The sequence below is a fragment of the Syzygium oleosum genome, unplaced genomic scaffold, assembly GCF_021117445.2.
Source record: "Syzygium oleosum isolate NSW1041296 unplaced genomic scaffold, Sole_v2.1 Sole_v2.47, whole genome shotgun sequence".
NCBI classification, from domain to species: Eukaryota; Viridiplantae; Streptophyta; class Magnoliopsida; order Myrtales; family Myrtaceae; genus Syzygium; species Syzygium oleosum.
This window is the reverse complement of record NW_026607531.1, coordinates 808,261-821,948: the sequence shown is the minus strand read 5'-3', so window position 1 is coordinate 821,948 and position 13,688 is coordinate 808,261. Positions and strand designations below refer to the sequence as shown.

The 13,688-nt window shown below is 39.1% G+C and overlaps 1 pseudogene; it reads left to right on the top strand.

The window, feature by feature from the left end:
- Positions 1–9,203, top strand: part of LOC115664642 (uncharacterized) — a 30,396-nt pseudogene extending 21,193 nt beyond the window's left edge.
- The last annotated feature ends 4,485 nt before the right edge of the window (positions 9,204–13,688 follow it).

The following is a 13,688-nucleotide window of genomic DNA, read 5'->3' as shown; positions in this document are numbered from 1 at the left end:
AGACCTCTAGGATCTAGCGGGCTTGAGCCTCGCTAGAGGCCAACGAGAGCCCTGGCAACCGGCAGCGAAAGAAAGAAAAAGAAAAGGAAAAAGAAAATTAAAAATTGCAAAAATATTCACGTCAGCTTCAACCGTGCCACAAAGGATGACCGGCATCCACGTTTGCAATTTCTAACCAAAATTAGTAGGAAAGACTAAATTGGCAATTGTCAAAAGATTTATGAGTCAACTAGAACAATTGAAAAGTTTATGACTGAATTGACACTAATACAATAGGTTTCAAACTTTTTTGATCATTTTCCCAAGATCTAAGATACAGTGGAGATTATAATCGCAAAGAAATAAGTCGTCTCTCTCAAGAAATCATTTGCATTCTACTTTCTCAATCCATGGCAAATAACTTGGTTTCTCTTTTGTTCTTTTGTTCCTATGATCTCTTATCCTCGTACATAAATAAGCAATAGGTCTCAGAATGATTCAGTATTCTTTTTGTTTTTTTTTTACTGCAATTATTTCGGGGTTAACAAGGTTAGTGATGTTCCTTGTTCCAGAGACGATTACCAGAGGTGAAGGGAGTTCATCGCTGGAGTAAGTCGGATGACGATGAGATGCAGCGACTTGTTGAGGTCACCCATACCTTTCTTTCTCTCTCTTACTACATTATTACTTCCTCCCCTATGTTTTCCTCCAAACAGGGTACAAGTTATAATTATTGCCGAACATACAAACTTAACTAAATATAATTATGAAGCTTTGTGACGAGGTGGTTTAAATCACAAAACTCCAATCTATCCTATTTTCATATTATTTATCTTTTATATAGATGTTAAAGATTGTCATGGAGCACTTGCTAAAACTCATTACTTTTCGGTCTCCAGCTTTTTCATAAAGTACCTTATTTGCTAAATTCAACTATCAGATGCTATGCGCCTTTTCTTTCTCTTTAAAAATTTTCTTCTCTCTCAAAGTTGCAGGCAACTTATCCTCTCCAGACCACTGCCAAATCAAAGCTGATGTCACTAGAAATCTGCACATCTTGTTAAAACTATTTTCTCCAATTCGAATATCGTCGCCCATGCCACTGGGAACCTTGGCTCTATGATATTCATTTGCCAAAAAATATGCGAATAGGAACGAGATAAACAACGAAAATTAACCATATAAGAGATTACATGGTTCGTTGGACTGATGAATAATCTACACGGAGAGCGGCAGAAATTTTTTTAACAATAATCAGGCGATACAATGGAAATCGCAATCGCTTCACGTCTCAAGTGTTTGCTAACCCCCGCTTTTTCACCCTTAAACTCACAAACGAGCGCTTTAAGACTTATCTATTCATTTTGAATAACATAGAGAAATGACAGGAAATTTTATTGAGATGTTTCTGGCCTGGCGGACGACAGGCAAGGCCTCCAGGCAGATCAATCTGACATTGGGCACGGTCCACATGGACTCGAGATATTATTTCAACACTGTCAATGTCGTTTACATTTTGAATGTACTGAAGTTTTTGTAATTGCCTGCTGCTTCAGGAAAAATCAATCTCTGATCAGCCCGTCACTAGTTCAGATGATACATCCATTAGTTTGGGTTCGGGCCTCTATTCTCATGCTGCTGAAGATCAGAAAGGTAGCTTTTATTCTTCAAAGAATCATTACATGTTAAATGCTCTGGGGAGAAGATTTGCAACATGACCCTGATATAACCTTAGCCCATTCAATTTCAACCTTCGTTTGGCCTAAAAGATAAGTTTCCTAGTATTCTTTGTTTAGACGATAGCATATTGCTAAGCTGAAGGTGACAAAAAGGTGCCATTCTTTTTCTTTATGGGAAAGTTACAGTTGAACTATACGATTTACCATTCATATTTGAGAATTACACTTTACCTCTAGTGTTGTATAGAGAAAAAGAGATGAAAGTTTTTTCTGTGCTAGCGAGATCACTATCTTAATGCTTCGGTCAATAAAGTTGTATCTTTATATGCATCAAATTACTAGTGTAGACAGTATAAAGTCTAGAATTGCTGCTATATCCAAACAAGCACCTCTTGTGTATTTGGATTTAATTTGGGCTAAAACGGGCTCTCTCTCTCTCTCTCTCTCTCAACTGAACCAAAGTCGATAAATGGGGTGACCAAGTGATTTCGTTTATGGTGAACAAAGGAACTGACTTTGGCTTTCTGTTTTCAAGTTGTGCGCACTTAGATAAGTGCAGCTGCATTATCATGAAATGTGTTTGAGAAATTGCGGAAAGAAAAGTTTTATATATCCCGGGGTAGATTATGCATAATGATTGTGCCTTTGCCTCATGAATTTGTTTATATACAGAAGTCAAGCCGCTCTTTGAGATCGATTATACAGAAGTCAAGCCGGTCTTCGGGATCGATTATACAGAAGTCAAGCCGGTCTTTGGGATCGATTTGCTTCACACAAAGGCAGGCTATGTTACAAACAAAGGATCACTGCTGAGTGATCTGAAAGAAGAAGAAAATGCGACGGTGTCAAGTGAAGCGGAAAAACTAGTAGCTATGCAGAAGCAAAGAGCAGAAAGTGATTTTGTGCCAATGCAAAACACTCGAGATACAGAGACCGAACTATTTCCTTGGCTAGTGAATAAGGACGCCGATCCTCATCCTGCTTTGGAAAAAGTTCGTTCGTATTCATCACACTCAGAATCGGAAGTTGGTTCACATTGCTCAGAATCAGAATCTGAAGACACGGATAAGAAGATGAAGATCGAAGCAAGTCCAAAATATCTTAAGAGAGAAACATCGGAAAGTGCAGTTTTGCAAATGCGGAACACTGTAGAGCCAGAGGTTGAACCCTTTTCCTTAGAAGTAAACAAGGACACTGCTTCTGAGGAAGTTCATTCATATTCCTCAGAACAAGAATCTGAAGTCGATTCATATTCTTTGGGAATGGAATATGAAGTTGGGGATCGGGCGAGGCTCGAGCTTGCCGGGATTGGGCAAGGCTTGACCTCACCGGCCTTGGGCAAGCTCGACCTCGCCGAGATCTGGCGAGCTTGAGCCTCGCCCGAGGCCGGCGAGGTTGGCCCTGGCCGGTCCTCTCCTGTGGCTGGTCACCGGTTGTCGCCGAGGCTCGGCAACCGAAGATAGAAAAAGAAAAAGAAAGAAAAGAAGAAAAGAAAAGGACAAAATAAAAGAAAAAAGAAAATATAATTATTAAAAATTCAAAAAAAATTGTAAAAATTATTCACGTCAGCGTCGAGCGTGCCACGTAAGATGGTTGGCTTCCACAATAGCAATTTTCGGTCAATATTGACAAATTGTCAAAAGGTTTATGACTAAATCGGCACGATTTAGGACTAAATTAGCACAAATGCATAAATTTATAACTTTTTTCGTAATTTTTTCAATATCTAATTATAATCAAGTGATACGGCAGAGTTTACGATCGCGAAGAAGTAAATCGTCTCTCTCAAGAAATCATTTGTATTCTACTTTCTCAATCGATGGCGAATAACTTGATTTCTCTTTTGTTCTTGTGATCTCTTATCCTCGTACATATGATTAAGCAATAAGTCTCAGAATGATTCGGGATTATTTCTTCTTTTTTTTGCTGACTGCAATTATTTCGGGGTTAACGTGGTTGATGATGTTCTTTGTTCCAGAGACGATTGCCAGACGTGAAGGTAGAATATCACTGGAGTAAGTCGGATGGCAATGAGATGCAGCGACTTGTTGAGGTCACCATACCTTTCTTTCTCCCTCTTATGACATTATTACTTTCGGGCCTATGTTTTCCTTCAATAGGGTACAAGTTATGGTTATTGGACGTGCAAACTTAACTAAATATAATTATGAAGCTTTGTGACGAGGTGGTTTAATCACAAAACTCCAATCTATCCTACTTTCGTATTATTTATTTTTTATATAGATGTTAAAGATTGTCATTGAGCACTTGCTAAAACTCATTACTTTTCAATCTCCAACTTTTTCATAAAGTACCTTATTTGCTAAAGGGTTAATACCACAAAGAACCCTAAACTGGTACACTTGTAATAAATTATTATCACAAACTAATTTTTTTACCATGAAAAATCCCAAACTGGTACATCTGTGACAATTTTACTCTTTATTAGTTTTCGTTAAATTTTACTGTCAAATTTCTGAGTTGGATAACACGTGGCAGTTTACAGGTGTACCATTTTGTGATTTTTCTTGATATTAATCCAATTTAATAGAGGGTAAATTTGTTACAAACGTATCAATTTGGGGTTTTTGATTGTCAAAAACTTAGTTTAGCGTAAATCTGTCACAGGTGTACCAATTTGTTGTTTTTTTTAGTCAAAAAAATAGTTTGGGGTCAATTTGTCACAGGAGTACAAGTTTGGGGTTTATCGTGGTATTAACCCTTTGCTAAATTCAACTATAAGATGCCATGTGCCTTTTCGTTCTTTTGAAAAAATTTCTTCTCTAAAAGTTGCAGGCAACTTATCCTCTATCAAACCTTATGTTACTGATGCCATTGGGAACCTTGGCTCTATAATATTCATTTGCTAAAAAATATGCGAATAGAAGCGAGATAAACAACAAAAATAAACCATACAAGAGATTACATGGTTCGTTGGACCAATCAATAATCTACATGAAGAGTGACAGAAAAATTTAACAATAATCAAGCGATATAATGAAGATTACCATTGCCTCACATCTCAAGTGTTTGCTAACCCCTGATTTTACACCCTTAAACTCACAAACTAGCGCTCTAAGACTTATCTATTAAATGAAGATACAACTCAAATACATAGCGAATTCTTGGAATAAATCCTAACGGGCTATGCCCCCCAAAAAAACCCCACTGAGCACGTCGCAGTGGCCTGGCCAGGTGGGCTACGAGCAAGGAGTCCACCTTCTGGCCTGACGGACGAGCAAGGCCTTCAGGCAGATCAATGTGACGTTAGGCACGGTCCGCATGGACGCGAGATATAATTTCAACACTATCAATGTCGTTTGCATATTGAATGTACTGACATTGTTGTAATTGCCTGCTGCTTCAGGAAAAATCAATCTCTGATCAGCCCATCGCTAGTTCAGTTGAATCATCCATTAGTTTGGGTTCGGGCCTCTGTTCTCGTGCTGCTGAAGATCAGAAAGGTAGCTTTTATTCTTCAAAGAATTATTACATGTTAAATGTTCTGGGGAGAAATTTGCAACATGACCCTGATATAACCTTAGCCCATTCAATTTCAACCTTCGTTTGTCCTAAAGGATAAGTTTTCTAGTACTCTTCGTTTAGACAATAGCATATTGCTAAGCTGAAGGTGACTAAAAGGTGCCATTCTTTTTCTTTTTGGGAAAACTACCCTCGAACTATACAATTTACCATTCATATTTGAGAATCACACTTTAACTCCTAGTGTTGTATAGAGAAAAAGAGACGAGAGTTTTTACTGTGCTTGCGAGGTCACTATCTTACTGGTTCGATCAGTAAAGTTGCATTTATATATGCATCAAATTACTATTGTAGATAGTGTAAAGTCTAGAATTGCTGCTATTTCCAAAGAAGCACTTCTTGTGTATTGGGATTTATTTTGGGCAAAAACAGGCTCTCTCTGTTTCTCTGAACTGAACCAAAGTCAGATAAATGGAGGGACCAAGTAATTTCGTTTATGGTGAACAAAGGAACTGACTTTGGCTTTCTGTTTTCAAGTTGTCCACTTAGATAAGTGTAGCTGCATTATCGTGAAATGTGATGGCTAAATTACAGAAAGAAAAGTTTTTGTATCCCGGGGTAGATTATGAATAACGATTGTGCCTTTGCCTCATGAATTTGTTTCTATACAGAAGTCAAGCCGTTCTTTGGGATCGGTTTGCTTCACACAAAGTCAGGCCATCTCACGAACGAAGGATCACTACGGAGTGATCTGAAAGAAGAAGAAAATGTGATGGTGTCAAGTGAAGCGGAAAAAGTAGAAACCATGCAGAAGCAAAGAGCAGAAAGTGATTTTGTGCCAATGCAAAACACTCGAGATAAAGAGACTGAACTATTTCCCTGGCTAGTGAAAAGGGACGCCGATCCTTATGCCGCTTTGGAAAAAGTTCACTTGTATTCATCACACTCAGAATCGGAAGTTGGTTCACATTGCTCAGAATCAGAATCTAAAGACAAGGATAAGAAGATGAAGATTGAAGCAAGTCAAGAATATCATAAGAGAGAAGCATCAGAAACTGCAGTTTTGCAATTGCAGAACACTGTAGAGCCAGAGGTTGAACCCTTTTCCTTGGAAGTAAACCAAGACACTGCTTCTGAGGAAGTTGATTCATATTCTTCGGAACAAGAATCTGAAGTTGATTCATATTGCTCGGAACTGGAATATGAAGTTGGGGATAAAAAGGCGAGGATTGAAGCAAGTCCAGAATATAACGATATTTTGCACATACCTAAAATGCAAAAGGAAAGTTCTCCACACGCTACTTTGGATAATACCGATGCCTCAATGGATATGTTAGGCAACGGTGGAAAACAAAAAGGGAGACCATCAGAAAGATGGGGTGCCATTAACTATGATTCTATAGTCGACCATCTCATCAAGTCCATAAAAAAATCCAACATTGAAAAAATTGGAATATATGGCAGAAACGAGGTTGGAAAAGCTATTGTCATTGAAGCTTTGAAGGAATCTGCAATTTTGAGGAATCTATTTGATAGAGTCATCTGTATTACTGTTCCTTTGAACTGCGACATGGACAAGGTGCAAAAGGAGATTGCTGGACAAATATCTTCTGATTTAACTGAAGCCAATGCAGTTGATATGCCACATTTGGAGGCGAATGCATTGGAAGGCCTCAAGTTTTTGCTCATTCTTGTTGGCATTAATCAACACATGAAGCTGGAGACATTGAGAATTCCTGATTCAACACCAGTTGGTAGCAAGATAGTCTTTGTGGCTGGATCAGCACAACTTTGTGATGAAATCACAGTGGATAAGAAAATATGTTTGGATGATCTGTTGCTGTGTGAATTATTTCGTCAGAATGTGGGTGATGTTGTTTATTATCCTAAAAAAGTCCTAGCTAGGGAAATAGTTAGGATGTGCGGGCGATATTCGCATGTCTGTTATTCTAGTGGCAAGGGCCTTTGCAAAATGTTGATGACATTTTAATGCGGAAACGTGCGCTTGAAAGATCGATTGTTCGACCAGCAAGTCGTGAAGCAGGTATAGAAGATCTCATGGTTAATGTATTAAGATTCAGCATTGACCAACTAGAAGATGATAAAACTAGAAGATGCTTGAAAAATCTTGCTCTTTGTAACAATTACCATGAGATTGCATCTGACTCTGCCATAGGCCTGTGGGTCAGGGATGGTATTGTAGACACCCATGATGATGGCCAAAGAGTCCTAAAAGATCTTGTCAATGCTAACCTGGTCGAAGTTGATGAGAATGGGCAATTTGTGAAGTTTCAAGATCAGGATCAGGATATATTAGTGAACTTGATATTTCAGCCCGAGGAAAATCGCGTGTTTCTATTGCGGGGTGGCTTGGATTTGACAAAGCCACCGGAGGTTGAGGAATGGGAGAGTGCAAAAGAGATATGTTTGATGCATACCGGAATTTCTGAGCTACCGAAGGAACCAAGGTGCCCTTCACTTTCATCGTTATTTCTGCAAAGAAATTACAAGCTGAGAAAGCTTTCTTCTTCATTTTTCAATCAGATGCCTGCTCTAGAAGTTTTGAATCTGTCCAGAACCCGCATTCGGTGCTTGCCAGAGTCCATATCTCAACTTGTCAGCCTCAAAAGACTCTTCTTGAATGATTGTGTGCTTTTGAGATCGATATCGCCAGCAATTGGAAGGCTCAAGCAGCTGGAGGTATTTGATCTTGAGGGGACCAAGATTAAGAATCTTCCCAAGGAAATTGAATGTTTAATTAATCTAACTTGTTTGGGGATCTCAATTTGCGGAACTGAACCTTCAAATGACTCTAAAACAGTGATTCCTCATGGGGTAATATCTTCTCTATTACACTTGGAAGAACTGAATCTCGACGTGGATGCTGAAGCTGAATGGTGGGATACATGTGCTGAAGGTGTTGTATCTGAAGTTTGCAACTTGAAAAGGTTAAGCACTATCAAGTTCTCCTTTCCTACGTTGGAACTTTTGAGGCAGTTTAATCAGCTTAGGAAATCGATGCAGCATCCATATTTAGCTCAATTTAGACTTCTCATTGGCAATCAGGCTAACCGCATTATGAATCGACTACCATTAGATATTGAATTCGAGCTAGAGCGGTGCGACCGATACTTGAGGTACACAAATGGGGACGGTGTCTTCACAGATATTAAAGACATTCTGCAACAATCAGATGCTTTTTTCTTAGAAAGGCATGCTAATCTCAAGAAGCTGTCTGAACTAGGGATAGATAGCATGGAGCAACTCAAATGGTGTGTTCTGGGGGAGTGTAACGAGCTTGAAGTGCTCGTGGATGCATCTGATACCATTCATCTAGAAGCTTTGACTGAATCTTATTGCAAAAGCGTCTGTCTTGAATCGCTTGAGTTTCTGTACGTGTATTACATGAGAAACTTGAGGAACATTTGGAAGGGCTCAGTGCATAAGGGATGTTTATCTTCTCTCAAGTTGTTGACATTGTGTAAATGCCCCAAGTTGACAGTTATTTTCTCACATGAGATGCTTGATAATCTCAACAATTTGGAAGAGGTCACAATTGAGGACTGCGCAGCCATCAAAAGCCTAATTAGCTGCCAAACTTCTACTGGCAAAGTCCGTGAGACGTCTTATTTCCTCCCTATTTTGAAGAAGTTGTCCCTCCATTACGTACCAAAACTTTCCAGTATATCCTGTGGGCTACAGATCGCACCGAGGTTAGAAAGGTTGAGTTTTTATGACTGCCCGAGTCTCAAGACTCTTTCGACCAATGAAGTTTCCGGTGAGCATTTGAAGAAAATCAGGGCGGAGAGGAGTTGGTGGAACGACTTGGAATGGCACGGCCATAAGCCAGATCACTTGGATGGTATTTTCGTCCCAATTGACGCATGCGACATCCCTTAACTCCGTGTGCGTGTGTGATTCTGACGGTTAGAACTGCCTAAAAAGTCAGTGGGAACTTCAGTTGCTTAATGACTATTGTATCGAATAAATATCGCTAGTTAAACTTTGAGAACTCTTGCCTACATAATGGCAGGCCTTACTAGCCGACTTTTCTGTGGTGTATGAGTTTCTTCCCACTGTTACTTTCCTGTCAGTTCAAAGAGAGGACCGTGAGATAAAGAACGACTGGGCAGGGCTTGAATGGCCATCATCAGGTTGGTTTAAGTATCGATAAATAGTGGAATAGGAGATCTGCACTTGAAGGATTTTTTTCCCTCTGTGTTGGATTTTGCTAGAAGCAATCAACCTGGACATTAGAATGCCAACCCTTGGTAAGGCGCAGCACGGAATGCAGAATAGCTTTCGATTCTGCTTGTCCAGCCAAATTGTTTAGAAGCCCGCATCCATTCACAAAGCAGTCCCTTACTTCCTGTTATTAGAACTATGATATGAGTCTCTTAGTCAGAGAAACTATTCACTCTGCTAAGTTAATGTCTCTGTCTGCTGCTCCTTTTGAGTATAACCATCACTGATCTTGGTAGGCAACAGCCACAGAAGAATTTTTCTCATTGGCAATCCATAACCTCGTTGGCTATTAGACATGTGATTAGTGACTTTCTCTAAGAAAATACGCAACGCTTGTACGTGACTAGTGCCCCTTTCATAGGAAAAAACATAAGTATCATTGTACAACTAGTAATTTCTACATGCGGTCAGCTATTTGCATTCCACAAGACAGAATTACTTTCAACTTACTTTTAATGGTTAATTTATCTATACAAGTGGATGATTGTCCTCATCGGTAAATCAAATAATATGATGAGTGCATTTGATGATGAGAGCTCTTCTATAGTGACTGGTATCTTTCTATATCAGAACGGCAAGTTTCAACTATCAGTAATATATATCCATGTATTTAGCATGTTCTGATAAAAAAAAAAAAGTACTTCCGAGCTTTAGTAATTCCTATGTGTGAGGTTGACCGGCTTGATCAAGTGACCCAAAATTAGAATAACATGGGCCTCAACCAATTGATTGGGCTTCCCAGGCTGAATCCATATAAAAGTAATTTGTCAAGCCTGGGCCGGTCCATTAAGGCCCATGGGCCTGACTTGGCCCAAATACATAATGAGGCCCAACCCACCAACCAACAGACCTATCCCATCCTATGTTTCTTTTTTTTCTTTTTTTTTTGGGTCAGAATTGTGCCCTCCTATGTGATTAGTAACATTCTTGATGAAAAAGCCGATGGAGCAACAATTTACAATTTGTAAGATGGTCATCAGCTAGAAATCTTCAGTTGTATTCAGCTTTCACGATATTGTAATACGCCGTCAAAGCAAATATTACTTTAAAGAGCCAGCTGATAACTTGTTAGTTCATTAACACCAGGCTCAAATTTGGGCCTAAATATATCATCTAAATGCCCAAACTAGGCCATAACAATATAGTTAACACGTGAAGCCTAGTCAATAAAATGCCTAAACAAGCTTGTCGACCCTAAAAGTCATAACATCACATATGACCCACGAAACCCATCGATGGAATGTCTAAAGAGTTCATCGATCGCGAGTTTCCAATGAACAAAATTTAAGTGGAGTTCATGACACTTGTCAAAGATGGATTAACTTGAAACATGAAAGGAAGTTGAAGTACAAGTCAAGAAGGACCCATCAACTAAGGAAGAATTGTATCGAAAGGATTTGGAGCGGTTACAAATCATCCATGAAGTAGTGCACAAGTCAAAAGATAGTTAGAGAAACTTACGGAGGAAGATTGTGATGCATAATGGAATGACTCATTAAAGATATAGGAAGAATCAAAGATTATATCTCTCAAGACATTCAACACAGAGAATACACTTCGAACAAGAATCGTACGTCATCAATCAAGAAGCCCATCAGATTTTTTGAAGATCATTTGGATTAGATTTTGCTTTAGTTTTGAATTTCAAATTCAAAGTAGGATTATATTTCCTAGAGTTTTTTTTGGTCGGAAAACAAGCACATTTCATTCATATCGAAGAAGATGAAAGATACGCTAAGTGGGCTTCAGAGCATAGTAAATTCCTAAAGGCCTCGGAGGGACTGGAGACCCAATTTAGAGGAAGGACATTATGGGCTTGGGCTCTCACTGGTTCAGTTACTGGTCTTTGATTATAAAATCTTTTAGTCGAGTCCCGTAATCTTTTTTCGTTCTCTATGCACTTCATGATTTCCATTGAGAAGTTTATTGTTCAAATCCAATCATCAAGCAAGCATGCACCCAAAATTTTAAGCCGTCTGTTCTAATTCAATAGAAGTCCCTTGCAAATTCCTCATTTGTTTTCAATTATTTGTCCACTATTTTTTTTTAGTAATTCGAATCTTACACAGTTCTTGAAATTTCAAGGCATATCAGAATCCGTTAACTTTTAATTTGAAGTTGGATTTGATACTTTTAATTTTTCATCATTCAATTGCTATTAGACTTTAGTCATTAAAACTATTGAATTTCTAGAGACCGATGTAGAATTCTGAAGCTAATGACTCCAAGAAGTCCCAACCCATCAAGAGCCTCCGAGCCTAAGGATGGTCCTCAGGATGGAAGACCATCACCCAATCCATCGCTGAAAATTTACAAGAAGATCACTTTGTTCAATTGACTCGGATTATCTTAGATAATTCAGGAAAAAACCTTGAAGTGCTTAACAATTCGAACACACAGCTCAGAGGAATCTACACTCAAGCAATGTGGTAAAAGAAACAAAGAACATCAAATCATTCACCATGTCGATGAACGAACTGAGAAGGTAATAACTAGGGTTCACAAAGGTGACCTCGTTTTTGCGAATGTCCATAATCAAGGAGACTAAAGGGTCCATGTCATTCGACAGAACGTCTTTCTATCTCTGTACTCTCTGTGCTCGTTTGTCGTGCGCTTGACATGCTCGTAATTTGTGGTTTTAGTTTGACTTCCTCTTCTTTTTTCAATTAAAAAGGCAACAAGAATGAGAAACAACTCTATCATTTGCTCATCGTCTCTCCAGGTTCTCACTTGGAGCCATTTGTCATATAATATGGACTGAAAGAAACAACTCTATCTTCCGAAACAAGAGTATTTTCATCCCTGGTATGCGCAATCATATGATCAAAGTGGTGAAGGATAAAGCTTCAACCCTTGGAAGAATTGCAGACACGCCATTGAATAGGAGATTACAAAGGAGTTGGGGACTATCACCTTCCATTTTTTCTTAATTGGGCTGGTTTGGCCTTCCTTTGTATAGCTTTTCCTTGCTTCCTTTATCTTTTTGTGGTTGAGCTTTCCGTGTTCCCTTGGATTTGTATAGTCCCTTTGGAACTTGGTTAGTCTCTTGCTTTCCTTTGTATTTGGTGATTTGAAAGTAATATATACCTTACCCTTACCAAAAAAAAAAAAGAATGAGAAACAACAAACGGCAATTGGAACAATATCGTCATACGCAGGATTAGTCTGCTGCATATTGATTACATAAATCTTCTGGAAGGGGGAGAATGAAAATCTGTACTGCACATTGATCTGGCAAGAGTAATCAGGATGAAGAACAGTTTACTAATCCAACCGTGATGGTCGGGCTCTTGGTCCATCCGAGGGGCTCACTCTGTCGACAACATCCAATCGTCCGAATGTCTCACTTGATTATAAGCCCCAATTGAGCTCAGCATCAAGAGGATCCTCTTCATTCTCAATCTTTTGTTTACCCTTCCCCATGAATATATAAGTGAATCTTCACTGATTTTTCATACGAAACGCAAGTTTTTAGCAAAAAGGTGTCGAAAGCAAGTTGGACACAGATCGGGATCCCACGAATGTGATATGGATTGAGAAACAATAAGAGGATAATCTAAACAATGGGAGAACCTCCAGACCAGTAGGACTTACAGACTGAGAAGGTAATAGCAGCATAGAGCTTATCTCCATCCCACTAGGACACGAGGAAAGTGACCCATGCACTGCTTCGCATGAGACGGGGACGTCAATTAAGACAGTCATTTGGTGCTGACAAACAAAATGAGCAACCATCACAGGGCCGTGATGTTCATAATATCATGACATAATAATTGTTATGGAGCACATTAGATGTTCAGAAATTGGAAAAATTGGAATTTGTGGTTAAGACAGGATGGAGAAGCCTACTATGATCAAACAATTGAACGATTGTACGATTTTGACTACTTATATTACTCTTCCTGAGAACACAACATGAAAGAGGCACCTGAGGAGATTGCGGAGCAAATGTCATCTGATTTAGTTAAAGCCTTTGAAAGCTGACATCTCAGACTTGGTGAAAAGAGTGCTGGAGCACGATAAATTCTTACTTGTTCTCAATGACATTCCTCAACTCCTAAATCTGGAGTCAACAGGAATTCCTGATTTAACGCCACAGAACGGTAGCAACGTAATCTTGGTGGCTAAATCAGAACAAGTTTGCAGTGCAATGGCAGTGGAGAGGATGCTAAGTTTGGATGATCATCTTTGTTGGGCAACTGTGAAGGTGGAATAGTTCACTCTGCAGAAATTCAAGCTATAGCCAGAGAAACAGCTAGAAAGTGCACTCATGAATCCAGAGCGATTGTTCTAATGGCACGA